General features: G+C 38.2%; 1 protein-coding gene and 1 long non-coding RNA gene across 19 annotated transcripts in view; one reads left to right on the top strand and one right to left on the bottom strand.

Moving 5' to 3' along the window:
• The window catches only part of ROBO2 (roundabout guidance receptor 2), a 1407887-nt gene that overhangs the window by 864366 nt on the left and 516223 nt on the right, over positions 1 to 27298 (bottom strand). The gene's annotated exons all lie outside the window — the stretch shown is intronic.
• On the top strand, positions 1248 to 4224 carry LOC149126948 (uncharacterized). The gene is made up of 3 exons (XR_016232075.1): positions 1248 to 1288; positions 1993 to 2077; positions 4009 to 4224. It is a non-coding gene; the product is annotated as an uncharacterized LOC149126948 (long non-coding RNA).

Genomic DNA, 27298 nt, shown 5'->3' with positions numbered 1-27298 from the left:
TATTGTGTTTTAGGAAAAATAAAACAGGACTGAAGTGAACAGAAAATGACCCATGAGGCCAAATACTTACATTTAGTCTGTAAGACTTGAAGGATGCTTGTGTGGCTATAAATACAAATAGCTTGGAATACATTACAGATCTCTCTCTCTCTCTCTCTCTCTCTCTCTCACACACACACACACACACACACACACACCGTGAAGCAGCTCAGCAGAATTAAGAGGCACATGAACAGGAAGTAACAGAGTTTATATCTGATCTATGCTACTATTAAAATTATCTGAAATTAATGTATTAAAAGCTAGAAAATGTATTTACACCAATAGAATTATATACATATGTGTATGCTTTAGAAGAGAAAGAAATCAAAGTAAAAGCTCTAGTCAAACGAAAAGACGCTTAGCTCCCTTTTAAGGGTGTGTTTGTGGCAGGATATGTTTAAAATGATGTAAAGCAAGCACTCAAGGGAAGGGGAAAAGAGAAGGCTTTAAAGAGAAAATTAGATATTCCCAGCTGCTGAAGTGTTCAGTGGAACATGTCGCTGGAAAAAAATAATCAAAGGTGAAGTGGAGCAGAAATAGCAAAAATGAAAGTACAAAGGAAAGACGTTTCTATTGACAGATGCAAGAGGGGGAAGAAGCAGCAAGTCAACTAAAGACACTACCAGCACAAAGTCTAAGGCTTATTTATTCGTTCAACAAACATTCATTATGAACCAACTGTGGGTGAAGCCCACATATAATCAGATAGACAATAGTATGGCAGAGCAGAGATCTACCTCTGAAAAAGTTCACAATATTTTGGGATTATCTCACTCATACACAAATGCCAATAGCCATATTTATAATCATTGACCATTGTTGGAATAAATCCGGTCTTTGACTTTTACCATACATTTCCCTGAGGCACTTTCCTTGGGAACACATTGAATGAATTTAGGAAATGCTTTCTAAAAAGAGCATGTGCTCTCAGGTTAGGCCAATGAGGGCTCGTCTTGGCAGGGTAAAATGACTTCGCATGAAAGCACTGATTCTTAGTAAGTAAGTACTTGGTTAATGATAACTATTATTATTTATTTCTCAAACCAATCACAGGAAGAACATGCCATTATTGTCCCTACTTTATAAAAGTGGAGGAAAGGATGACGAGTGAATAAGGAACTTACTAGCACTTGGAAAGTTAATAATTGGCAGAGCTATGATTCAAATTCCTCCAAACCAGAACATTAACAATAGACTATAGCTGTGTTTCAATGCAATCTGCAAAATCTTGACTTGGAAACACAAGGTGAGTCCTATTTGCTGTTACTGCTTGTAAAATAAAGGTCTTTCTAAGTTACTTATGACACCATTTCTGACTTTGTGAGAACACAGATGGATATAAGTCACTGGTATTCCCTGTACCATGCTCAACTCTCCCCAAAGGCTTTGTACGTCCTGCTCCCTCTCCCAAAAATGCTTTTCCCCTCCTTCATATCTTCACATAGATGGATCTCTTCTGATGCTGGGTCTTGGACCAAATTATTCCCTTGGAGAATCTTCCTTGGAGAACCTTACCTGGGCTTCACTGGCCCACCTCCCGCCATGCCCTCTCCATAGCCAGCAACCTTAGCCTTCTTCACTCTCTCATTTGCTTACTTTCACCATTTCCCAAGGGAATGTGGCAATGGTTCATGCTCAGTAAATATTTGCTGAATGAATAAAGAAACTAGGATATTTTCTTCTACCTAGAATAATCTTCCTAAGTGTTAGTTCATTATTCTGCTTATCCACTCATGTTTGGACAGAAAAGGTGCATTTCAAGTGAATTCGTAATTTTTTGATAGCTTTATACACCTTAGCATCTGTTAATATGTCATTTGTCAATAACAAGGACTATGGATTCAGATTTCTTAGCTAAAAGTGTCCCCACCTTTTCTGTTTACCATTTTTCTTTTAATCATCCTAACTTTTCCTGAAAATTATTAAAAATGCTTATAAAATTTGTCCTAGGTGTCCAGAATGAAGTCAAATGTGAAAAAAGTACAATATATTGCCTGTAAATGCACATTTATTTGGGGACATACAGAAAAATTGAGTGAGTAGACCTAAGTGAAACTTGTTTAAGAAAAGTAGAGAAAGTTATGATTTTTTTGTTTACATATGTCTTCTCCCTCCCTCCCTTCTTTATCCCTCCCCTCTCATTGTTAATTTTTCTCTTTCTTTCTCTCCTCTTCTTCTATGCCTCCTCCTCACTCCTCACTCTTTCACCTGTACCTCCTCCTTCTTTGGGTTAGGATGAAAGCAGGAAAGAAGGGATTTTTTTTACTATCTGCAGGAATCTCCTTTGTTCTAGAAACTGTTTCAAGTTAATCAAGTGAAAGATAACAGCCTAATCTGAATTCCTAAAAAATGCAGAAAAATTAACAATCCCATAACTACCAGATTTCTCTGTTATGTAGTTGCAAGTTATTCAAATATTACTAATTATTACTTGGTTATTTATATCTGTCAAGCTCTTATAAAAATTTCTTCAGTAAAACACTGCAAACCCTTGTTTCTTTGCTATCCATGTAATGAGATCAAAACAGGGTCTGGACAGTTTAGTATTTTTCCATGTTCCTGACATTTATTCTACACAGACCATAAAGAAAACAGCTATGAGATAACTATACATCTTAGGCATTCAAGTTCTAATTTTCTACTGGCCTCAGATATCATTTGCCCTTGTCCTTCACCCTTGTGGCACATGGCTAAATATTTACCAGGCTAGGGAATGCCAACAGTGTCCACATTACAATGAAGTATATTGGTTTTGTTATCAGCACTCACCACCCCAAAGAGACAAAGGTTTTTAATGTTTAGGTCAAAAGATACTGTTCTGAAGCCAACAATTTAGAGTGGTTGCAAGGCCACAGCATTCCTCAATATGTTGGAAGCCAGATAGTAAGAATGCTGGATCTTGAGGCTAGGTTAAAGCCACAGGCCTGCAGTGCCAGCATCCCACATGGGGCCCAGTTCGAGCCCCGGCTGCTCCATTTCCAGTGCAGCTCTCTGTTAATGCACCTGGAAAAGCAGTGGAGGGTGACTCAAGTGCTTGGGCCCCTGCACCCATGTAGGACATTCGGAAGAAGCTCCTGGCTTCGGATCAGCTCAGCTCTGTCCTTGTGGCCCTTTGGAGAGTGAGCCAGTGGATGGAAAACCTCTCTTCTGCTCTACCTCTCTCTGTAACCCTGTTTTTCAAGTAAATAAACTAAATCTTAAAAAAAAAAAAAGGTGGATCTTGTGAGCAGATCTGTGGCACAATTAAAGGCCTATTTGCTCAGAATGCTCCTTGTATATCATATGTTTTAGTTCTTGTTTCTATTTTACAAATCAGAAAATTGTGTCTTGGAAAGAATGATTATTAGTTTACCAAAATCTATTAGTTAGCCTGAATAGCACCCCCTGTAAGAAACTTTCTTGAAGCTTTTGTAAGTTACCATAAGGGCATTACTTTTATTTTAAATAGATGGGCACCAGAACTGCCGTAAGTGGTTTAGTCTGGGTGTATTTTATATTGCCACACATATTTAATAAAGTTATAATAAATTTTAATGAAATCCATTTGCTGTAGGGTCAAAAATGCTTAAAACACAATCAGAATTTGATATATAGAAATGAATAACATAGATTGTTCAGGTATAGAAAACCATTTTAATGAAAATCACCCATCTACCATTTTGTTCTGAATTTCAAAGCATGTGATATATTACACTCATAGCTAATATATTCATAGGGCTTTTCCTTAAAGTTAAAAATCCTATGAAAGTTAAAGAACCTTTAATATTCCCATTTACAAAACTAATGAGAGGGCCATTATTACCAACGTGTAAGAGGCTAGTGCTTCCAAGTTTAGAATAAAATTTGCTTTTAAAAATATGATTCTAGGGGCCAGTGCTGTGGTATAGTGGGTAAAGCCGCAGCCTGCAGCGCTGGCATCTCATATGGGCATGGTTTTGAGTCGTGGCCGCTCTACTTCCCATCCAGTTCTCTGCTATGACCTGGGAAAGCAGAAGAAAACGGCCCAAATCCTTGGGCCCCTGCACCTGTGTGGGAGACCCGGAAGAAGCTCTTGGCTCCTGGCTTCGGATCAGTGCAGCTTGGGCTGTCGCAGTCATATCGAGAATGAACCGGCAGGTGGAAGACCTCTCTCTTTCTCTGCCTCTCTCTCTCTCCCTATCTCTGCCTCTGCCTCACTTTAACTCTGACTTTCAAATAAATAAATAAATCTTTAAAAAAAAGACTTGAAAAAGACATTATGGCTGGGGATACAGGTGATGTTCTAATTTTTGTTTTAAATATTTTATTTACTTTTATTTAAGAGGTAGAGTTACAGACAGTGAGAAGGAGAGACAGAGAGAAAGGTCTTCCTTCCGTTGGTACACTCCTCAAATGGCCGCAACTGCTGGAGCTGCGTCGATATGAACCCAGGAGCCAGGCGCCTCCTCCCGGTCTCCCATGTGGGTGCAGGGGCCCAAGGACTTGGGCCATCCTCTACCACTTTCCCAAGCCATAGCAGAAAGCTGGATGGAAAGACGAGCAGCCTGGACTAGAACTAGTGCCCATATGGGATGCCGGCACCGCAGGAGGAGGATTAACCCACTGCACCATGGTGCCGGCCCCTATGATGTTCTAATTTTTGATGCATATTATATATATGCTAATTACAAAATGTGTTGAATTACAAAAAATTTATTAAGCATTAAAGGTATGATTTATGCATGTTCTATACAGGTATACTTAATAACAACTATTTTCTTTTTAAACCCTGTTCCTGTGTCAACAACATTCCAAGGAAAAACATTCAAGGCATTAGAACCAAAGAGGAGATTTAACTCAGGGAAAGGTGGAACCAGAACAGAAGAGCATCAAGGAATAAAATGAAAAGACTTTAAAGAAAATATGGCATACATAAACATGCAGTGACATCTTCAATGAAAGTGGATGGAATCTCGTCATTTGGGATATCATGGATAAGCATTGAGGATACTTGGTTAATTGAGAAAAGGCAGACCCAGAACCACAAATACTTCAGAATCTCACTCAGTTGTGAAAACTAAACAAATTGAGCTAAATGAAGACTTTAAAGAGGAAGATAGGAACCAATGGATAATGATATCCAAGTCTTCAAAAGAACAAATAGGAGAAAGATTCAAAAACCAAGATATTGCGATATTATGATATGACTACACAAAAGTCCAGGTATTTCATACTTCTTGGTTTGTTTTTGTGTACTTTCAAAATGGAAAGAGGGAATAAAAGATGAGGAAATTGAGTCAAAGTGGATGATAAAGAGAGAAAGGAGAGTGATGTGAAGCTTGAGGAATTTGTAGAGGGAGGAATAATTAACTATTGGAGTCTCAATGTGGTGTGGCAGGTAAAGCTGCTACCTGCAATGCCAACATCTCATATGGGCACCAGTTCCTGTCCCAGCTGCTCCACTTCGGATTCAGCTCCCTGCTATTGTCTGGGGCAAAGCAGCAGGAGATGGCCCAAATATTTTGGCCAATTCAGCTATGTGGGGGATCCAAAAAAGCTCTTGGTTCATGGCTTTGGCCTGGCACAGAACTGACTACTGTGGCTACCTATGGAAGGAACCAGTGGATAGAAGACCTCTCTTTCCCCCACTCATTCTGACTCTGTAACTCTGATTTTTATAATAAATAAATCAATCTTAAAACAAAAACAAAAAATTTAACTATCATGATTTTACTCTTGTATAATGGTTACTGTACTTGACATATTTTCTTTCTGATTTCCCTGGAGTGACTTCTTTTGCAGACATTTCCTTCCATGCTCCCTGAAGTCATGAGGAATTTTATCCAGATTTTTTTTCACCTGTTTTATATCTCTTCTATCCAAACCCATTCCTAAGGGGCCTTAGGATTCTGTCTTTTGTATGTTTTTATACATTAGTGATGGGATGGGGTAATAAAGAGGTCCAGAGGATAGCTACCAAACTATTGATCATGGAAACTTGTTGAGCTAGTATTTCTAGAGATGTTTATAAAACTACCTTTGATATACTACTTACATTTAAATGTTTGTAAATGTCAAAGTCCAGGATAAATATTATAAATACATGCTGCTGTGGTGTGAACATGACTTGACTCTTGAACTAATGTAGACACTTAAACCACAGTCACGAAATAATGGTACCAAGAGAGTAGACACAATCTAATTAGGGTGACTAGAGGTGGGACCTTGTGGGAAGTATTTAGGTCAAGGAGGGAATGCTGTGGGAAGGTAATTTTTGTGCAATGTTGGCTATCAAAGCCTGAGCTGGGCCCAGCCACTCCCTTTGCATCCTAGCTCACCATTGATCACTCTCAATACTCCACCGCTGCCACTCTCAGCACAGGCCAAAATGTTGGGGCTGCTGGATCTTGGAATTAAACTTCCAAAACTGTGAAGTTAACAAACTTTTTCATTTTATAAAGCAAATTTTCTCAGGAATTTCCTTGTGGTGACAAAAAGCTGATTAATACATATACTTACAAGAATGTAAATTTTTATATATGAATAAATTTTGAACAGCAATGCATGAAAGTCAAAAATTGAGAGCTAGGAAGACAGAATTGCATTTTTGTTTTTATTTTCATACTGAAATATTGATTGTATACATTTAAAATTTGAGTAATTTTGTTGTCAAAATGGAAATATTCAACATGGTAGGGCTTAAGAAAATTTAAACCAATAAATTTAAAAATTCTCAAATATATGCAAGTTGTATCTTCTTAACATTCGTAAAGACTTTGCAATATATGAAAGTGCTATGCATTTAAGTTAATTCTTATGGAGTATAATTTTAGAACCTCATTCATCTCCTAAAATTTTGGTTGAAAAACTCATTTCTTTCTAAGATTTATTTATTTATTTAAGAGCTAGAGTTATAGACAAAGAGAAGGAGAGACAGAGAGAAAAGTCTTCCATCTGCTGGTTCACTCCCCAAATGGCCACAATGGCCAGAGCTGGGCTGAAGGCCCAGGAACTTCTTCTGGGTCTCCTATGTAGGTTCAGGGGCCCAAGTACTTGGGCCTTCTTCTACTGCTTTGCCAGGCCATAAGCAGAGAGCTGGATGGGAAGAGGAGCAGCCAGGAAACAAACTGGTGTCCTTAGGGAGGGGCCGACTACGCTACACTGGCCCTTAAAAAGCTCATATCTAATCAAATTTTTTTTATACCATTAAGTAGTCAAACATGGTCTCCTGGTTCCAAATGCTTGAATTATATTTTACACACAATGAAACAATTATGTGATAGCTATTTTCCAGGAGAGAGATTTTTATTCTTATGTACCTATTTATCTGAAAGACAGAGGGAGAGGGAGAGAGGGATGGAGAAAGAAGAGAGAGGGACCCCATTTACTATTTACTGGTTCACTCCTAAATGCCTGCAATTGTTGGGGCATAGCTGAAACCAGGACTTAGGAAGCCAACCCAGGCCTTCCAAGTGGGCAGCAAGGACCCAACTCCCAGAAGTGAAAGGAACGTCAGGATGTGACAATGAAGATGATAATGGAAAAACAAGTTCTGATGATTTATTTTCATAATCAGATAACATATTATCAAATATTAGTTATCTACTTCTGGAAAACCAGTTACTCAAAAAATAACAGTTTCAAACAGTATCTCACGTGGTTTCTGAGGATCAGGAATTTGGGGGCAACTTGTTTGGATCCTTCTGGCTGAGATTGCAACCAAAATGCAGACCGGCTGGTTGGTTTGCATACATGTCCCACTGGGTGTTTGCATACATGTCCCACTAGATGCTCCCTAGATGACTTCCAAAGAGCAACTTGAGGTGGGGGTGGCAGAGTGGAGAAGGAGACAGCAATATCTTGAAAACCTACATTGAAAAGTGATAACCATTATGTCCACCACATTCTAATAAGCCACACAGAGCGGCCTTTGCGCAGTGTGGGAGAGGATTACACGAGGGTGAAAATATCAGGGGGCACAGATAATTGGTGGCCATCTCAGTGGCTTGCTGCCAAATGTAATGAAAAGAGAATGTATCTGTGCATTTATTTTCTATTCAAACACTTGCCATGTTTGCTCCAGGTGTACTTAATTCCTTCCTATAAATCACTACCCAGCTCATTCAGAGTATTCTGCAAAGAACATTCCTGTCAAGTCTTTTTTCATCACACTGGCAAAAACACAGCCTTTTGCCAGTTTGTTTGTCAAATAATCATAACAATTTACTGGAGATTATGATGATGGTAACAGAAGGAGAATGTTTGTGAGTTTTTCCTGCATCTTTCATGTGTTTTATAGTTCAACTTATGACAATTCTCTTGGGAAGGAGCTATTATTATCATCCTGATTTAGCTAAAGAAGAAACTGAAAAAATTTATACAACTTGTTCATGGTAATAATAGGTAGTAAGTGGAAGAGCTAGAGGAAACTCAGAACTATTTAACATATTTTACTCTAGTTTTACAAGTTAAGGTTTAGCACACTTCAATTTAGTGATGAACTTTTTTGGCTTTGCTTTTACTATCTGGGTTTCTGTTTATTATATGTTCATTTTCTTTTCAGAACAGTGGTATATGTTTACTTTGAGTAATGAATATATATAATTTTTTAGCTTAAGACGTAAGACATGCAATATTTAACCCTGAAAGGCTTCACTGCATTTCTGCTGTAACGTTGAAAAGAAAGGGTATTTTAACGAAACTCACAATAGGCTATCAGAAGATTTGAATAAATTTAATTTTGGCATATATATAAAATGATGGTATTATAAGGGGAAAATGGTGGTGAAGAGATGGCCTCGGTTCTTTGTCTCGCGCAAAAGAAGAATTATCACATGGACACGGCGGTGAAAGTAAAGTAGGATTTATTAGGTTGGAAACCTCCTGCCAAAGCGGTAAAGAGAGGGGTTCTAAGAGAGAAAGACCTCCAAGGGTCAGTGGTAATGGAGTTTTTAAGTACAATCATGGGGACCAAACTGTCAATCAATGAGGAGGTGGTAACAAACTCAACAAAAGACAGGATTTATCATACTCCACCCTTTCTGGCTTGTTTATGATAAAAAAAAAAAATCCCAAAAGGACAGGGGAGGAATCCGTACCTCCATGTTATTGTCATGGTAAATTTGTAAGTTTGGAGATTCCTAAGGGAGCAGGATACCTTGATCTGCTAAAGATAATCTTTTTGGGGAGGGGCAGGCATCTTGAAATTCCAAATTTCTACCAGGGGACCACCCTGACTACCTCTTACCCATTTAACTCCTTACAGTATTTATTTCTCTGTTCTTATTAAGAATATTTACTTTGACATTATTTTATTCCTTATTGTATCTTCCTCAGTTTTAACAAAATAGTATTCTGAAAGTTATGTTTCTATCATGTACTGTTAATATTCATCTTTTGTTCAGGTTCATAGCATATTCTAGCATATTTCATCATGCAAATACTAGCATGAGCATCACCTTTAAATTCTGTTGTTAACAAGATTTGGGGAATATATTTAAATAGATTAGATACAGGAATCCAAATATCCTCATAAATTCCACTTATAAATTCAGCCTTAGCAATTAGATCTTAACATACATAAGGGATAACAGATTGGCTAGCAAAGAGGTTACTGAAGGGGCTTTTTCTAAATATACAAATATTCAACAAACTTATTTACTGGGGTTCCAACTCTCTTAGCTGCTGTTTTGTTGAAAGATGATGCAATCAAGGTTAGTTACCCCAGAGGTGGCATTGTAAGGCAGGGGGCAGCATTCAGGCTACTGTGCTTCTGATCCTCAGCTTCCTGCTAATGCACCTGGGAAAGCAGCAGGGGCAGGATGGTTCCAGTGTTTGGCACCTGTAATTTCTGAGGAAGACCTGGACAGAGTCCCTAGCTCCTGACTTCAGCTTAGCCAGGCTTGATTGTTGTGGCCATTTATGGAGTGAACCAGTAGGTGGAAGATCTTGATCTCTCTATCTCTCCCTTACTCTGCCTTTTCAATAAATAAACAAATAAATCAATAAATGAATAAATATTTTGTTGTTGTTTAGGCGGTGAAGATACAGGAATTCAAGGTAAAAATAACTTGGAAAAATTGTTGAGTATTGATTTTATGACTTGTTTTAGAGCCAGTACTTCTAAATCTTAGGCATTTATATAGCTACATTTCTACTATAGTAAGGGCAATGTCCAACCATAACTATGGTTGGTACTGACTTATTCCATACCAATAAGACTTCTGAAAACATACCCTTCAACTCCTTCATCAGTTCCTTTGACTTGGTAGAAAGTTCCTAAGGTCATCCTAAGGGCTCCAGGTGAGCTGCTGTTTCCCCTTGCAATTGGCAATCATAGCCACTGATTACTGGAGAGTTTGATTGGAAACTTTCTCTTAGGAGCCACATTCAATTTTGAAGAAGTTTCATCAACCCTTAGTTTGACTCCAATCCTGAATTCTACTTCACTTTGTTATAACAGTGATTGTTACTAACTAGTTATTAAAGTAAATTCAATTTATTTTGAACTTCATGATAATCCTATAAAGTATAGAAATAATGAAATTGGAGATGACCCCTTAAAATTTATACAAAAATGTGGCCCCTTAAAGTTCCCCAGAGGTGCAATCTGGGGTGCCACATATGCTACTGGAATTTGGGGTGCTCTATGATATCACCATATGCTTATTAATAAATCCCCAATATTAATAAGCCCAAGAGGGTTCTTGACTAATATTTAGAGCAGAATTCTAAATACTAGCATCCATAAACGAGGCAGCATAGTACATTTTAAGCTTTTATTTAGTGCAAAAGATGCATAGGAGAGTGAGAGCTTTATCTAAGAGAGAGATGTAAATCTGGATTCATACCGAGCACCAGGAACCAGCCACGTGGAGGAGCATCTAGGCCAGGAAGCATAGGGCAGGTGGCCTGAAGGCCACGCGCCCTGGAGGTGCAGGGTTACAGCAAGCCTCCTCCTGGCAAGAGGCCAGGGAAGAAGAGAAGGGCCAGGACACACCATGTCCCAGGCTTTTAACCCACTTCCAAAGGGGAGTGGTTAATCAACCTGATTGGCTGGTGGGCACCCAGGTGTGGCCAGGTAGGGGCATGGGGTCACACAGGGGTGTGGCAAAGGCATGGTCTTCCAGCTCACAAACCTAATCATTTTTAACCTGTATGCCTGCCTACTTCATTATGAGTAGGATATAAGCAGCCAAAGAGGAAATATTTATTATTGAGACTATGTTCTGAATTATCTCTTTTTAAAAAGATTGTATCTATTTATTTGAGTGACAGAGTTACAGAAAGAGAAAGAGAGAGATCTTCCATCTGCTGTTTCACTCCCCAGATGGACACTAGGAGTTTCTTCCAAGTCTCCCATGTGCGTGAAGGGGCCCAAACACTTGGGCTGCCTTCCACTACTTTCTCAACTGGATTGGAAATGAAGCAGCTGGGATCCGAACCAATGGGCATATGGGATGCTGGTGTCAAAGCTGGTGATTTTGCCAATGCCAGCCTGGCCCCTGAATTGTCTTTTGAAAACTGTATGAGCAGTACTTCAAAAGGTTCATGGAACAATGGAATTAAGTTTATTTTGTTGCAAAAAAAATTGAAAACCATGCAAAGTTTTTCTGTAATATGCATTTTTCGTGAGCTTTTTGAAGAGCTCTCAGATGTAGCTGAGGGAGTTGCATAACATATGGAGCTATGGTAGAATTAAAAGCTTCCTCAGGCTTGTGCATTTTTTTGTGCGTGTATGTGACTCCCTGACTTCATATATGACATTCCTTTTTCTCGACATTCTATTTCTTAAATCAGATTTGCTGTCATCTAAATTGGATGGCAAAAGCAAGTTCAGTTTGTTATGCTCTTTGTTCTCTTTCACTCACAAACTCTACATTGATTTTAGTAAGGCACTCACTGCGGCTTAGGAACTTGGGCAGCTTCTTTGAGAAAATGAGTTCAGTTGTGTGCCTCTTTTCCCCAAGCCCTTCACAGACTAATTACTGCGCCTGCAGTACAATAGTCAGGGAAACAGGAATTCAGAGCAGGTTAGGGATGGCAATCAGACAACATGCTTCTGTCTGCACAACATCCTCTGAGGCAGGACACTGCCTTATCTCGTGCAGGATACAGTGAGCAGCCACCAGTCATTAACTCTTTGGAGCACCCTCAGTGTAATATGGAGTTGCCAGTGCGGGCTACTTCTTCATATAATGGCATTCTAGGCCATTAGGCAGTAATTTGTATTGTTCTGCTTGGAAAAAAGAAGCCATTGCGATGTTCTTTTCTCGAGAGTACAAAGAAAGTAGTTTATAGACCTATAGACAACAGAGGACGTGGGCTACTCAAAAACATTGGCAAGCTCAGTGCACAGGAAAATAACCACCCTGCATCTAAGGACACAGGGTTCTTTGTGCCTTTTGACTCTAAGCAAACTCGAGCCATGCTCTAATGAGGTGCTTTCCTCCTAACCTATGTGAAGCCACTGACATTTGGCATGTTGGGCAGATAGATCAAAAGTGGCCTACAGCATGTATAAATGTTTAACACCCAGGTGTTCGACTTGACATTTTCTTGCTATCTAGCAGCTGCCTGATTATTTAAGGATTACCAACAGTCATTGAACATGGAGAAAGGTCCACCTGTACTAATCATCTGCTATAATAGGATCAGCGTTCAGACCTCAGGTTCTTTTGATTATCACTGTTAAACTTTCTCTGAGGCCCCCTAGCTTGCTCTAGGAAAAAGACTTATTGAACTGTGCTCTATCAAAAGTCCTGCTATTGAAATATTAGTGGGCATTTTGGAATCCTCAATAATAGATGTTTTTCTCCTTAAGAGGGTCAGATAAAGAATACCAAAAATATCTCCACTATATAGCTATTCTATATAATTTCTATAGTTATTACTCTGTAATACATAAAATGGATATGATATAAAAATAATTTCCATATCAACATGCCCGAGTATTTTCAGTCTAATTTCTGGTCATAATGTTAATACTAACTTGACAATATTTACGTTAAAAGACAGTGGAGTCTGATGTAGCTTAAGTCCCATCTCCAATTATGTTATAAACTTAGACATGTTAACTTTTCTGAGCCTGCACTTTCCCCGCATGGTAAATAGTTACAACTGGGTTATTAAGAGATTTAGAAGGAAGGGTAAACGACATTCCTAACAGACTAAGGGATAAGTAGGTCAGGTTCAGCTGGCATATTACATCAGTTCAGATAGGAAAAGGCAGGGATACAACTCATTAGATTAGGTGGTGTGTCAAGTGGAGATAGACTGCTGAAATAACATCGGTGCCTGTCCTTCTAAACATTTTGTTCCAAGTTTACTTTTTTAAAGGTTTATTTCTTTATTTGAAAATCAAAGTTACAGAGAGAGAGGGAGAGACAAAAAGTGAGAGAGATTTTCCTTCTGCTGGTTCATTCCCCACAAAATCAAGAGCCAGGAACTTCATCCAGGTCTCCCATGTGGGTGGGTGACCTGAAGCATCGTCTGCTGCCCTCCCAGGCACATTAGCAGGGAGCTGGATCAGGAGTGGAACAGCCAGGACATGAACCGGTGCCCATATGGACTGCTGGCATCCTAGGCAGCGGCTTCACCCACTATGCCACAGCTCTGGCCTCTCCAACACTGTATTTTTATTCTTAATATTATTATCTTTCTGGCATCCTCTAGACACTGAGTAGATACGAGTTCTCCTCCTCACCCCGACACTTTTCTTTTTCCTTCTTTCCCTTCTGCTTTGCTAATAATAGCACTGAATTCTGGAAATAAGGAGGGAGGGTTGGTATGAATAAAGAAAATCACATTTTTTCCATTCTGCTTTCCATTTAGACTGATTTAAAATGGAAGCTGAATAATTAATTTTTGAAGTTTGTTCTAATTTGTTGCCAATGTAAGATTTCTGTTTATTGCAACTGGGAGCTCTCTGAGTGTGCAGTTATTTTCCTGCTCCATCCACGCCGTACTGATCCTGTGATGGATTGTCGTAGAAAGAATTGATATATGGTTTGTGAAAATAATTTGCTAAGAACATAAACAATGAAATATATGGTAATTATTCTTGTAATGTAGCATTTGTCACAGATCCAAGTACATGGTATTTTTGGACATTTGGACTTCTATTACATATTTATTTCAAATGTTAGCCAGAGATCTGGCTTAATCACTATTGGCTGGTAGGAGAGTCATCAGCTTTATCACTTCTGGGAGACAATGAATTATGTGTCTCACTTTCCGATTTTGAATACGTGTAGAATAAAATGCATTTAGAGTACTTGTAGGTAAAGAAGGAGGATTTTCCAATCGAGTTACAATGAGTCACCCTTTAGTGTTTGTAGGTTGTATGATATCTATATCTGCATAGAATTTGGGTGACTTCTGAAAAAAAAAAAAAAAAAACCTGACATCTTTGGTGAAAATAACAAAGTGCTCAGGTGGGGTCAACCATGACACATGGGCCAAATCCAGTCATGCCATCTGCTTTTATAGGGCCCACAGCTGTGAATGTATGTATGTGTGTATTTATATTTCATATGGTGGAAAAAATCCAAAGAATGTCATTTTGTAATAAGTAAAAATTATATGAAAATCAAATTTTAGTGTATATAAGTAAAATTTTATCAGGGCATTGCTCAATAATTTATTTTCATCATATTTATGGCTGTTTTCATTCTATAAGTAAGGTTGAGCAGCTGTGACAGAGACCAACTAGTCTACAGATTCCAGTCCTTTACAATCTAATCCTTTATTGAAGGTTACCTGTTCCTTGCCTAAAGCATCATTTAAAACTTTCAGATAGTTGAGTATTTTCCTACAGCAAATAAGGTTCGAATATATATAAGCCATTATATATGTATTGATCAGAGAAACAATCTGGGGAAGTGTCTATCAGGTATGCAAATAGGTGATTAAACCTGGAAGGATTTGTTCCTAAAAAATCATAAATAAGTAATGGACAGGGTAAGATTATGCATATAAGAGTTTTCCAACACTGCTCTATGTTGGTATAGACAAGGAAGCTTACAAAAAGCAGCATTCCCTTTTACACAAATATTTTGTATATGCACGAGGCTTAAAAGATAAATATTAGAGCAGAAACTTGATTAGGACTCACTGATTGAAACTCAATTGGGTAGGCTTCTCCTTCTTTACATCCTTCCTAAAGCTGACTTTAATAAATGTAAAAATTAGAGCAAAAATTAAGTACTTATGAAGTGCTTAACAGACCCAGAACAATTTGGGTATTAAGAACAACCTTTTAAGATAAGATAGAATGAATTCATATATAACTCTAATCAATATGTAGTACTAGGCTCCAGGGACACTTCTAATCACTAGGCAAACAGTGCTGGCTTAGTTGGCAGTACAGGACATGTGAGGTGGTGGAGTGAAATTAATTTATCTATGTTGATGTCATGTGTGGATACAGACTATCAAAACATGATTCTTCCTTCTTTCTTGAATGGTTGGCTCTGTGATGGGTAAATATATAATATGAAATAAACATTGATTTTAAATGCAAGTTTAGTTTTATATATCCTTTTTAAAAATAACACCAAATTGGGGCTGGCATTACAGCATATTGGGTAAGACTGCCACCTGTGATGCTGGCATCCCCTCTGGGTGCCAGTTTGAGTCCTGCTGGCCATTTCACTCCCAATCAAGCTCCCTGCTAATGTACCTGAGAAGGCAGTGTAAGATGGCCCAGGTGCTTGGGCTCCTGCACCTTTGAGAGACCCAGAAGAAACTCCTGCTTCTTGGCTTAGGTCTGACCCAGCCCTGACTGATGTGGCCATTTGGAGAATGAACCAGTGGACGGAAGATCTCTCTTTCTCTGTCTCTCCCTGTCTCTCTGTAACTCTGCCTTTAAAATAAATAAAATATATATTTATATATATATGTCTCTAAAAAAGAAATACCAAATTGTTCATTGCCATACATCTATTATAAGACCAACCAGATACAACTTGATAGATAAATAAAATCTATGTATACTTGGTATATATGTTATTAGATGAGCTATCTAATCTACTCACAGCTGAATTTGGTTAAGCTCTCCTAACAGTTTAACAAAACAGTCCTCTTTCAGTGAAGGACCTAGTTAGTTGATTGTCAGATCTTGAGAACTACGAACACATCAACAATGTCAAACTTAGAGCTTTATTATTATTATTATTTTTAATTTGAAAGAGTTGCAGATAGAGAGGGAGAGACAGAGAAAGAGAGATCTTTATCTGGTGGTTCACTCCTCATATGGCCCCAACGGCCAGGGCTGAGACATGCTGAAGCCAGGAGCCAGGAGCTTCATTCAGGTCTCCAACAGAGGAGACAGGATTGCAAGCACTTTAGCCATCTCTGCTTCTTTTCCCAGGCCATTAGCAGAGAGCTGGATCAGAACCGGAGCCGTTGAGACACAAACCAGCTCCCAAATGGGTTTTCAACATCATGGGCTTTACCTGCTATGCCACAATGCTGCCCCCATTTAATAAAGCCTATCTTAAATTTTGTGTTGAGGCTACAATACTAATGGGAGTTGTAAAAGGGATTACAATGAAAATCAAGATAAATATATTTTTTTTAATTTGGGAGTGATATAAGCAAGACATTAGAATAGGGGCTTACAGCCCTCATCCCCTGACTGAAGTAGCCCATGAGTAACAGTACTGTGTGTCTGGCCATAGCCGTGGCTCACTAGGCTAATCCTCCACCTGCGGTGCTGGCACTCTGGGTTCTAGTCCCAGTTGGGGTGCTGGTTCTGTCCCAGCTGCTCCTCTTCCAGTCCAGCCCTCTTTGTGGCCCAGGAAGGCACGGATTGGCGAGCGCGCCAGCTGTAGCAGCCATTTGGGCGGTGAACCAACGGAAGGAAGACCTTTCTCTCTGTCTCTCTCTCTCACTGTCTAACTCTGCCTGTCAAAAAAAAAAAAAAAAAGTACTGTGTGTGGGACCTGGAGTCCAGCAAAGAGGTCCTAGCACTTTGGTGGAGTAAAACATCTCAGTGGGCACGTTGAAGACAACAAGAACACCTTCATCTTTAGAGGAAATCAGAGGAAAGAGGAAAGTGAAATAAAAGTGAATTGCCCAGAAAGTCCACCTCTGTCTTACCCAACCCAGTATATTGAGCGAATCAGCATGACTGAATCACCTGGGAGCAGCCAGGAACAGGGAGAAGGGGTGGAAAATAATAGCAGGAAGAGTGCAGATCTCAATAGTTGACCTGCTGGCTTGTTTGAGGACTCTAGCAACAAGGCCTGACCAACAACCTTGCTTGACAACCTCACTGTGCAATGCTTACCTGGCTGCCATGCATGCCAGCATTCCCTATGATCCCTGGTGGTTGGTACCTTCTGGATTCTGATTCACAGTGCCCAGTGTACCCTCTCAAATGGCATCATACACAGATCTCAATAACAAGTACGGGTCTCAGAGGCTTTGAATCTGCTGTCTTGTGAGATGGTGTACAGCCTTAAACATGTTAGGGCACTGTCCCAAAGGAAATAAATGGGATACTCTCAGCACCAGCTCTGACTTTGCAGGATTTAGATAAAGCAAACAATCATAAAATTTCTCTCTTAAGCGGAAATAAGAGGAGTGGATTTGTCACATTCATAGAAAAGATCCGAGAGATTCCTAGAATCTCTAGCTAGGCTGCTGAAGGTCTTTCTCTCCTATAGCCAGTTGCAAAGATCAGAGGATGGTGCCACTTCTTCAAATGCAAAGACAGCAATGCAAGATTCAAAGAAAGCATGCAAGACTATGAAGTGTTTTTGTTATGGCACAATAGCAGTTGAACAAGTAGGACTTATGTAATATTATGGAATGAATACACATAAAAGTACATTTATATATAAAGTGGATATGACAAAAGCTGAGGAATTTTAATTCAAGAAATAATAGCAGAAAAATGCCCAAATCTAGTGATCAAAATGAACATCCATATTCATGAAGCTCAAAAAAATCTCAGATGGTTTGAGCATAGAGGTCTTCAAGACACAGTGTAATCATGCTGTCAAATGCCAAAGAGAAAAATTAGAAAGCAGTCAGAGAAAAGTATTTCAGTAAATATTAGGGAACTTCCAAAGACTATCAATGGATTTCTCAACAAAACTTTTGGAGGTTAGGGGGATGGGATGATCCTACTCAAAGTAGCGAAAGTAAAAGCTGCCAACAAAAACTACCATGTGTTTAACAAATGTCCTTCAGAAATGAAAGAGAGGGAAGACTATCACCAGACAAAGGAGTTCACTACCACTGGACTAAACTTAACCAGATATGCTAAGAGGAGTTCTCAGGTAGCAACATATGAAAGTATAAAACTCATTGGTTAAGCAAGACTGTTGTCAAAGTCAGAACTTTGTTCGTAAGGATATAGGGGAAAAGTACCCTAATACAATGTTGGTGAGAATGTAAACTACGACAATCATCATGGAAAACAGTATTCAGATTCCTTGGAAATCTGAAAGTAGGATGCATAGGACCCTGCCATCCAACTCCTGGAATTTACCCAAATGAAATGACATCAGCATATGAGTTACTTGTACCCCCATGTTTATTGCAGTTCAATTCACAATCCCTAAGATACTGAATCAACCCCGATGTCCATCAACTGATGACTGGATAAAGAAAATGTGGCTTATAAATGCTACAGAATATTACTCAGCCATTAAAAAAAAAAACAAGGAAATCCTGTACTTTGCAACAAAATGGATATAACTGGCAACGGTTATGCTTAGTGAAATAAGGCAGTCCCCAAAATGCAAATATCATATGTTTTCTTGGATTTGCACTATTTAATATAGAATACAAAAAATGAATAGAAATGAAATGGACATCTTGTGATTGGATTCTTGTTCTTAGCACTGGTTTATAATCCTGTGGAACTGTGGTCTTTCTACATTTTACTTGTTGAATATAGTGGTTAATGGCCTGTGATGATAGAGTAGAATGAAAGTATGTTTTTACAAAAATTAAAGAAAAAAGGAGAAAGCAAGGAAAAAAGGAAGGGAATTGGAAGATGAAATATTGTTATCTTCTTAAAATTGTACCTATGAAATACATGAAATCTGTTTTCTTTATATTAATTAAAAAGTTTTTAAAAAGATAAGAGGATTTAGCTCTGTTCTTTGTTAGCCTAGTAGGATAAATATAGTTACAAAATTTGTGATATATTTCAAAATAACTACAAGAGTCCAAATCTTCCCAACACACACAAATTATTAATGTTGAAAATAAGAAAATGATAATTTCTCTGATCTGATCATTATACTTTACATAGGTATCAAATTGTCATATTATATTCATATGTAATGTATATATATATATCTTATGAGGTAATTTAAAAATTATAAAAATGGACAAATAATGTCATGAAAAATAATAAAAGGTTGAACTCATCAAGTGAACATTGTAATTATTAGTATATATGCATCCAATATTAGAGCACCAAAAATATACAGCACATATTAATAAACTGAAGGGATTGACAACAATATAATAATAGTAAAAGATTTTAACACCTGACTTGCAGCAACATATCATCAATTCAGACAATCACTAAGGAAGAAGACATGAACAACACTATAGACTAATTGATACAGAACATTCCAAGCAATAGCAATAAAATATATGTTATACTCAAGTGCACACAGAACATTCTCCAGGATAAATCAGAGGTAGGCCACAAAAAAAGAATCTTAATCCATCTAGGAAGACTGACTTTGCATCAAGCATCATTTTTTTTTTCAAAATAATGCTTTGAAACTAGAATCAAATAACAAAAGAATTGGAAAATCCCAAAATATGTGGAAAGTAAGCTACATATTCCTGACCAATCAATACACTAACGGAAAAATCAAAAGAGAAAGAAAACTTTGGGACAAACAAAAATAGAAACAGCACACACAAAGACTTACAGATTTAGTAAAAGCTGTTCTAAGAGAGAAGTTTGTGACAAAAAAATACCTACATCAAAAACAAGAAAGATCATTATGAACAACATAATGTTACATATCAAGAAACTATAAAAAGAACAGCTTTTGTAGGTTGATCATACCTCAATAAAGTTATTTAAATAATGAAAGTAAATAAGTACCAATGAAAAATTCTTCTGTGTGGCACCACAGGTTACAGTGGACTCTGTGGTCTTTTCATTAGAACATATCCTGGATTAAAGGAAAGACAGGGATCATGGAATCCAGCAAATTTAGCTTCATTTTCTCTATAATGTACCTTCTGGCTCTGTAACTTTGAGCAAATTACTTAAACTTGCAAAAGCTTACTTTCTATAAAAATAAATTTGGAAAAACATCATTTTTATAAGTTTTAGTTACTCAGAATAAAATAAATCAAAGTATTTTGAGAAACAACATTTTCACAATATTCATTTACTTTTTAAAATCAGCACCTATTTAGTGCTTCATACTTCAAATAGTTAGTCGTTTGCACTTCCGACATGAAACTTGCCATAAAGAAACAGAGTGGTTAAGGTAGACATTAATACAAAATTACTAAATATATAAAATCATGACTGTAGTAAGTATTCTAAACCAAACGTATAAATTTAAAAAATCAGTGTGAGACTATAAAAGAGAGGGTTCACCTAGAAATAGCAAGAAGACTCAAAGAAGATGAGATTTCAGCTGAGGTCTGAAGGTAAGGAGGAATTAAACAAATGGAAAGAGGCAGAGAAACAAAAAAAAAAATTAAGGAGGAGCATGGGTGAAAAGGGACATGAGGGCTGTGTGCAGATGGAGACAGAAAGTTATATGACTAAGGTATAAAAGTGTTGCAGTGTGAAGAGGTAGATAGAATTCATGCTTACATTTTATAGAAGTTTAGCCTGGACTTGGAGCAGATGGCTGAACATAACATGTTTTGTTTTGTTTTGTTTGTTTTTTTCTTCTTTTAAATTTATTTATTTGACAGGCAGAAAGAGCGAAAGGGAGAGACATAGGCAGATAAAAAGTAATGTCACATCCAGTGGCTCACTCCCCAAGTGCCCACAACACAGCTGGGGCTGGGCCAGGCCAAAGCCAGAGACTAGAACTCTATCCAGGTCTATCACATGGGTGGCAAGGACACAACTACTTGACCCAACACCTGTTGCCTCCCAGGGTGCACATTAGCAGGAAGCTGGAAACAGAAGTGGAGTCAGGACTTGAATCCAGGCCCTCTGATATGGGCTTAGGGCCCCAACAGGCATCTTAACTGTTGCACCAAAAGCTCGCCCCTGAGATTTTTTTTTTTGGAAAGGTGAAATAGACAAAGAATTAAAAGGTATTCTTGGCCGGCGCAGTGGCTTACTTGGATAATCCTTTGCCTGCGGCACTGGCACCACAGGTTCTAGACCCAGTTGGGGCATGGGATTCTGTCCTGGTTGCTCCTCTTCCAGTCCAGCTCTCTGCTGTGGCCCGGGAGGGCAGTGGAAGATGGCCCAACTGCTTGGGCCCTGCACCCGCATGGGAGACCAGGAGGAACCTCCTGGCTCCTAGCTTCGGATTGGCGCAACCAGCTGGCCGTAGCAGCCATTTGGGGGGTGAACCAACAGAAAGAAGACCTTTCTCTCTGTCTCTCTCACTGTCTAACTCTGCCTGTCAAAAAAAAAAAAAAAGTACTCATGAACTCAGATCATAAATATGAATATGACTGTCACTGTTTTATAAGAATTTAGTTCTACTTGCAAATGCAGCCAGTGAAACCAAACACTGGACGTCCTATTAATATGCACAATGTTTCAAATACACCTGGTTATTCCAGGATGCTGGCAACTCTGGTAACATTGTCAAGAGCAGCTGGTATCTGGTCTCTTCCACCTGGTTCTGGGGGAGGGGGGAATCCACAGCAGGTATTTCCCAGTCATTTCAAGGGGAAAGTCATTTACACTTGTGGATTCTGCCTTATTTGGGGGGTAAAGTGGTTAAGATCATTAGGAGAAAAGTTAGATGGGGTCTCTTCCCTTACTACTGGTGCCATCAAGGAGAGGAACAGACAAGGGGAAGAGCTGGCAGGGGAGGCGAGAGGTAAAGTGGAGGGTGGGGAAGATGGTCAGCTTGGTCTTCCTGCCTTGCTCCCTCTAAGAAGTGCCCCTTCCTTGCCTGTCTCAGAAGTCCGTTTGGCCTTTGGAGGAGCTGCTTGGCTGCGTAGTGGGACCAAGGCAGGTAGACTCTGCTACTTTAATAGCAGGACTTTCTGCTGGAGACACAGGTTGCCTTTGGATGCAAAGGTTGGGAAACCACAGGACAGAGATACTGCATCTGCCACCAGGTGGATGAGAACTGGGCTTCGCAAACTGGTCAACCACATAACATGGTTTATGGAGTACTTAAAGACAACAACATCAAAATTCTCTCCCAGATATCTTCCATCCATTCATTGCTGTGGTTTGGATTGGTTTGGGTGTGTCCCAAAGACCCATGTGTCAAAGGTTTGTTCCGCAGGATATTGCTATAGGGAAGTAGTGCAATCATCAGGAGGTTGGACATAACCAATCAAAGGGCAAATCAATGGGGCCACTCAATCTTGGACTTGGACCTCCAGAACTGTGGGCCAGATAGACCTCTTTCCTTCACAAGCAGCTTGTCTCATATATTTTAATTGTAGTAATGAAAAACTGAATAATACCTTCAATTAATGATCTATGTTGCAGTGTGAAGAGGTAGATAGAATTCATGCTTACATTTTATAGAAGTCTAGCCTGGACTTGGAGCAGATGGCTGAACATAACATTTTGTTTTGTTTTGTTTTGTTTTTTCTTCTTTTAAATTTATTTATTTGACAGGCAGAAAGACAGAACAAATACAGGCAGTCTTCACTTTGCATGTTGGTATAGACCAATAAAACTAACCATTCAAATTGAAACTATGCAAAGCAATGCTAATATCAGTGGGAAAATTTATGATATTGCTGGGACTCTTCAAAATTTTGTTGAAAACTCTTGTATAGCCTGCTACATTTTTAGAGAAAAAGTAACTTGCATTTAAAATTCTGTACTACAAAAATATTAGACACATCAAGAATTGAATAATAATTGAATTAAATAGTTTAATATTTTTTAAAAATAAGGAAATTTTGTACGCAGCAACATAGGTGAACCTGGGAAATATTATGCTAAGTGACATAAACCAGGCACTGGAAGACAAATACTACATTTCACTTACACATGAAATCTGCAAAGAGTCAAATTCATAGAAAAAGAAATGAAATGAAAATTGCCAGAGACCGGGTATGGAAGGTGATGAAGAACAGGGAGACGTTCAAAAGGCACAATGTTTCGTGCAGACAGAAGTTTTACCTTTTGCAGCTCTATTATCCCACATGATTAGAGTTAATAATAATACACTGTATATTTCAAAATTGCTAGAAGTAAATTTTCAGTGTTCTCATCGCAGATAAATGGTAAGTATGTGAGATGGTGAGTATCTTAATGAGCCTGATTCAACTAAGTCCATAGTACAAATATATATCAAAATATAACACTGCATGCATAAATGGACACAATTGTTATTTGCCAATTAAAAACAAGGAAAAAAGATATGAGAACAACACAAACAAACAAAATGTAGCAACCACCAAGAATTCTTACACTGATGGAAATCATTTTCAAAGAAAAGCAAAATGAAAATGCTTCCAGAAAAACAAAAGTGGCTTTGTTAAACAAAAGAGTAGCGTGAACAGTGCCTGCCTTCCTGGCACATGACTTAGGATCAGGCGTGAGCATTTTTGCTACGCCTTGGTGAACTGTCACACTCCTTTCTAAGTTGGGACTCACTTCCAACACTTCATCCTTCACACTTTCAATGTCGTGAAATATCTCAGAATTTCTTTCATGTCAAGTCTTGCGCCAGAGCACCTCCTTTGGGACATCTTCATCCTTTTCATCACACTGTTTGCTAATACATGCTGATAAGTTCACCTTCACTAAGTTCTGCCTGCATAGCTGGCGTTTCTTGATTGACAGCAGTGTCAAGGTTCTCAGTGTAGATTATGTCTTTGGTAAATTTATGTACAATTAATTTCAGTTTCACTGTCAGTATTACCACTTTTCATTTCTTTACTGCATTTTCATCTTTATGGGCCAATTTCCTCTTTCCACTTTTTTTTTAAATGCCAAATGTTAGCAAAGGGAGAAGAAAAACTGACAAAAAATTATCCATAATGCTGTTGTTCTTTGTGAGGATACTGGATAAGAGGTTTGCAGTGACCATTCACTGTTACGCCTTCAAAGAAGCAACTGGTTGCTGATCATGTATATCTGTTATCTAACTAGTAATAGGTGGACTGAAGTGAGCATCAAAGTTTATATTTTGTGTAAGTTCTCACAACTCATGGTGATGGAAATTTGAACCATGACGTTGAAGCACTGGTGCTCCCAGTCTACTAAACTGTGGTAATGAAACCTGCTCATCAGAGCTGTGCAGAGAGAGGACTGCCTGTGCACTGTGATACTTGGCATAATTGAGGATAGTAGCCCAAACAGAAAAATCTCCAAACTTCAACAGCATAATCAAAATCAATACTTATTTATCCCATCACATCAATCAGGGATAGACAAATTATGCTCTCCTAAGAAATTGCCCTGGGGCCAGTGTTGTAGCGTAGTAGGTTAAGGTGCTATGTATAGTGCTGGCATCCTGTATGGGCACCATTCAAAGCCCAGCTGCTCCACTTTTGATCCAGCTTCCTGCTAATGCTCCTGGGAAAGTGGCAGAAGATGGTCCAAGTGCTTGGACCCCTGAACTTGCTTGGGAGGCCTGAAAGAAGCTCTTGGTTCCTGGCTTCAACTTGGCTCAGTCCTAGCATTGTGGCCATCTGGGGAGTGAATTGGCAGATGGAAGGCCTCTCGGGCCGTATGTCTGTCCCTCTTTCTCTGTAACTCTGCCTTTCAATGAAATAAAATAAGCCTTTAAAATTAAAAAAAAAAAGAAAGAATCCCAATATCAGTATTCTAAAACCACAATACTCACTTTTTGTCTTGCTCTGTGTCCAGCATAGTCTTTCTTTCTAACAATCCATGAACAAATCTGATAGTATTAACCTGCCTAAGCACAAGGCATGCCAGGTGATTGTGGTTTCTTCAAAAAGTACATGGCAAATGCATATATACATATGGATTTCAAATAATTTCTGCACCAGAGTACACTTCTCTTTAAAATTCATTTTTCCAGGAACTCCTTAAGGGCTTACATGTGGGGGAAACAAACACACACATTCTACAACAGCAGTGTCCGGTTTGAAAGAGCTGTATTTTATAATACGTTTCTGAGATATTTTTAATGATCAGGCAAAGTGGAGGCATTCTGACGCAGAAAATCACAATAACAAGGAAATGATACTACAGAGAAAACACACAAGAAAATTTTAGAGTCTGAGCTTGAGTTTGTGTGGATATAATTGATATTTTTTCTCCAGACTAACCAAAATGTCATCAGTTTTCAATACGTATAATCAATCTCTTATATAAGAACCAGAGGCATTGGGATTTTTCTACACCCTATTAAAATAAATCCAGGCTAAAGCTCATACATGTAATCTTTTTCATATTAACCTTCAAGAAAAAATAGGATACACAATAAGAAATTTCCTTAACAATGTAGGATATATAACCACCGAACAGTCAAAGGTATGCATAAAAGGTTTGTTTTATGCTTTATTCTCAGTGTCTGTTACATTTCAAAGCCAGCTTTAATAATTCTGCTCAATTCAGCAAAAATCTCATATGCACTAACTAGTATTTTAAAATTAAAGCCATTTATTCAGCAGATGAGAAATTAGAGTTATTACTTATCTCATACATAATTCTACCAGTCATCCTGGTAGCAATCATTTCTCTCCATAATATCTCTTTAAAAAAAAGTCAATAATCTTTTCACGGTGGATAATAACTTACACAGAGACGTGAAAAGACTGTTCGACTCCTTTGTGCAATCAACTCAAAGTCTTTTGTTAAGTACCTATGACTTCAGATCAGTGTAAAACGGCAGGCTAGCAGTTAAACAGTGTGCTTTGCTGGATCTCATTAATTGTACTATTTTATGCCAAAAATTCCATTAGTTTCCATTAAAGGTCTTGATGTAGTGCAGCTTCCTTTATGTTTTGTAGTTAAAACAATCAAACCTCATTTCAAATTAAGGATTATATTGCAGAACTAAAGGAATGCTAGTGTGACTCTAGTATTCAAGAAGTTACTCACTTTTAATAGTATACTTAAAACATGAATTAGCTGCAAAACTGGATACATTCGAATACATCAACAGGATATTTAAATCCAAAGGGAAAGATAGCTGGTAAAAGGCAGTTAGAAACCTTCCCTATGTATTATAATTTTATGGTAATATTATAATTTGTCATTGAAAATGGAAGTCTCACTAGAGTTATTGGAAATGTTGGGAGCTGTAGCCAAATTTAATATTATTATTCTCCTTGAGATTTATACCTCTGCTATATATATGCTTCTCTAAGCATGCCTCACACTAATAATTAATTATATAGTTTTAAAACCTTTTTTGGACAGTTAAATAATACTTATTTTGTTCCCACTGTGTGTCAATTCTCTCCATCAGTATGTGATGAGAAATGGAGTCCTTATTCACTTAGGAATTGACCCAGGAAAAGTGCAATGGATTATTTGCATCTGCCCCTAAATGGGTATGAATTATCTAGGATACTCCCTAATGGGAAGCAAGGGTGTTTCCTTTATCTATATTAACTTTGTTCTGATTTGTGCCAACTTTCCTTTCACTTGACCTGATGATCCAAATATTTATTTATGTAGACTAATTATAAGATTAACCTGTGACACACAAATGCAACAAAATGGAGGAATCTGGAAAACATCATGCTGAGTGAATTAAGCCAATCCCAAAGGGACAAATATCATATGTTCTCCCTGATTGGTGACAACTAACCAACTACAAAAAAGGAAACTTGTTGAAGTGAAAGGGACACTATGAGAAACAGTGACTGGATCAGCCCTTGTCCTGAATGTTGATGGACAATTTAATACTTTATCCCTTTTAGTATTTTTTTGTTCTAGTTAATACTATTGGTTGAACTCTGTAATTAACACACATTTATTCTTAGGTGTTTAAATTTAACTGAAGAGTGATCCCTGTTAAATATAAGAGTGGGAATAAGAGAGGGAGGAGATGTACAATTTGGGACATTCTCAATCGGACTTGCCCCAAATGGTGGAGTTGGAAATGTGCCAGGGGATTCCAATACAATCCCATCAAGATTGCATGTAACAATGCCATCTCACTAGTCCAAGTGATCAATTTCAGTTCACAGTTGATCACACTGATAG

The sequence above is a fragment of the Oryctolagus cuniculus genome, chromosome 4, assembly GCF_051225735.1.
Source record: "Oryctolagus cuniculus isolate XC-2025 breed Fujian yellow rabbit chromosome 4, ASM5122573v1, whole genome shotgun sequence".
Classification (NCBI taxonomy): domain Eukaryota; kingdom Metazoa; phylum Chordata; class Mammalia; order Lagomorpha; family Leporidae; genus Oryctolagus; species Oryctolagus cuniculus.
The sequence above is the reverse complement of the archived record's forward strand: the minus strand, read 5'-3'. Positions and strand labels throughout refer to the sequence as shown.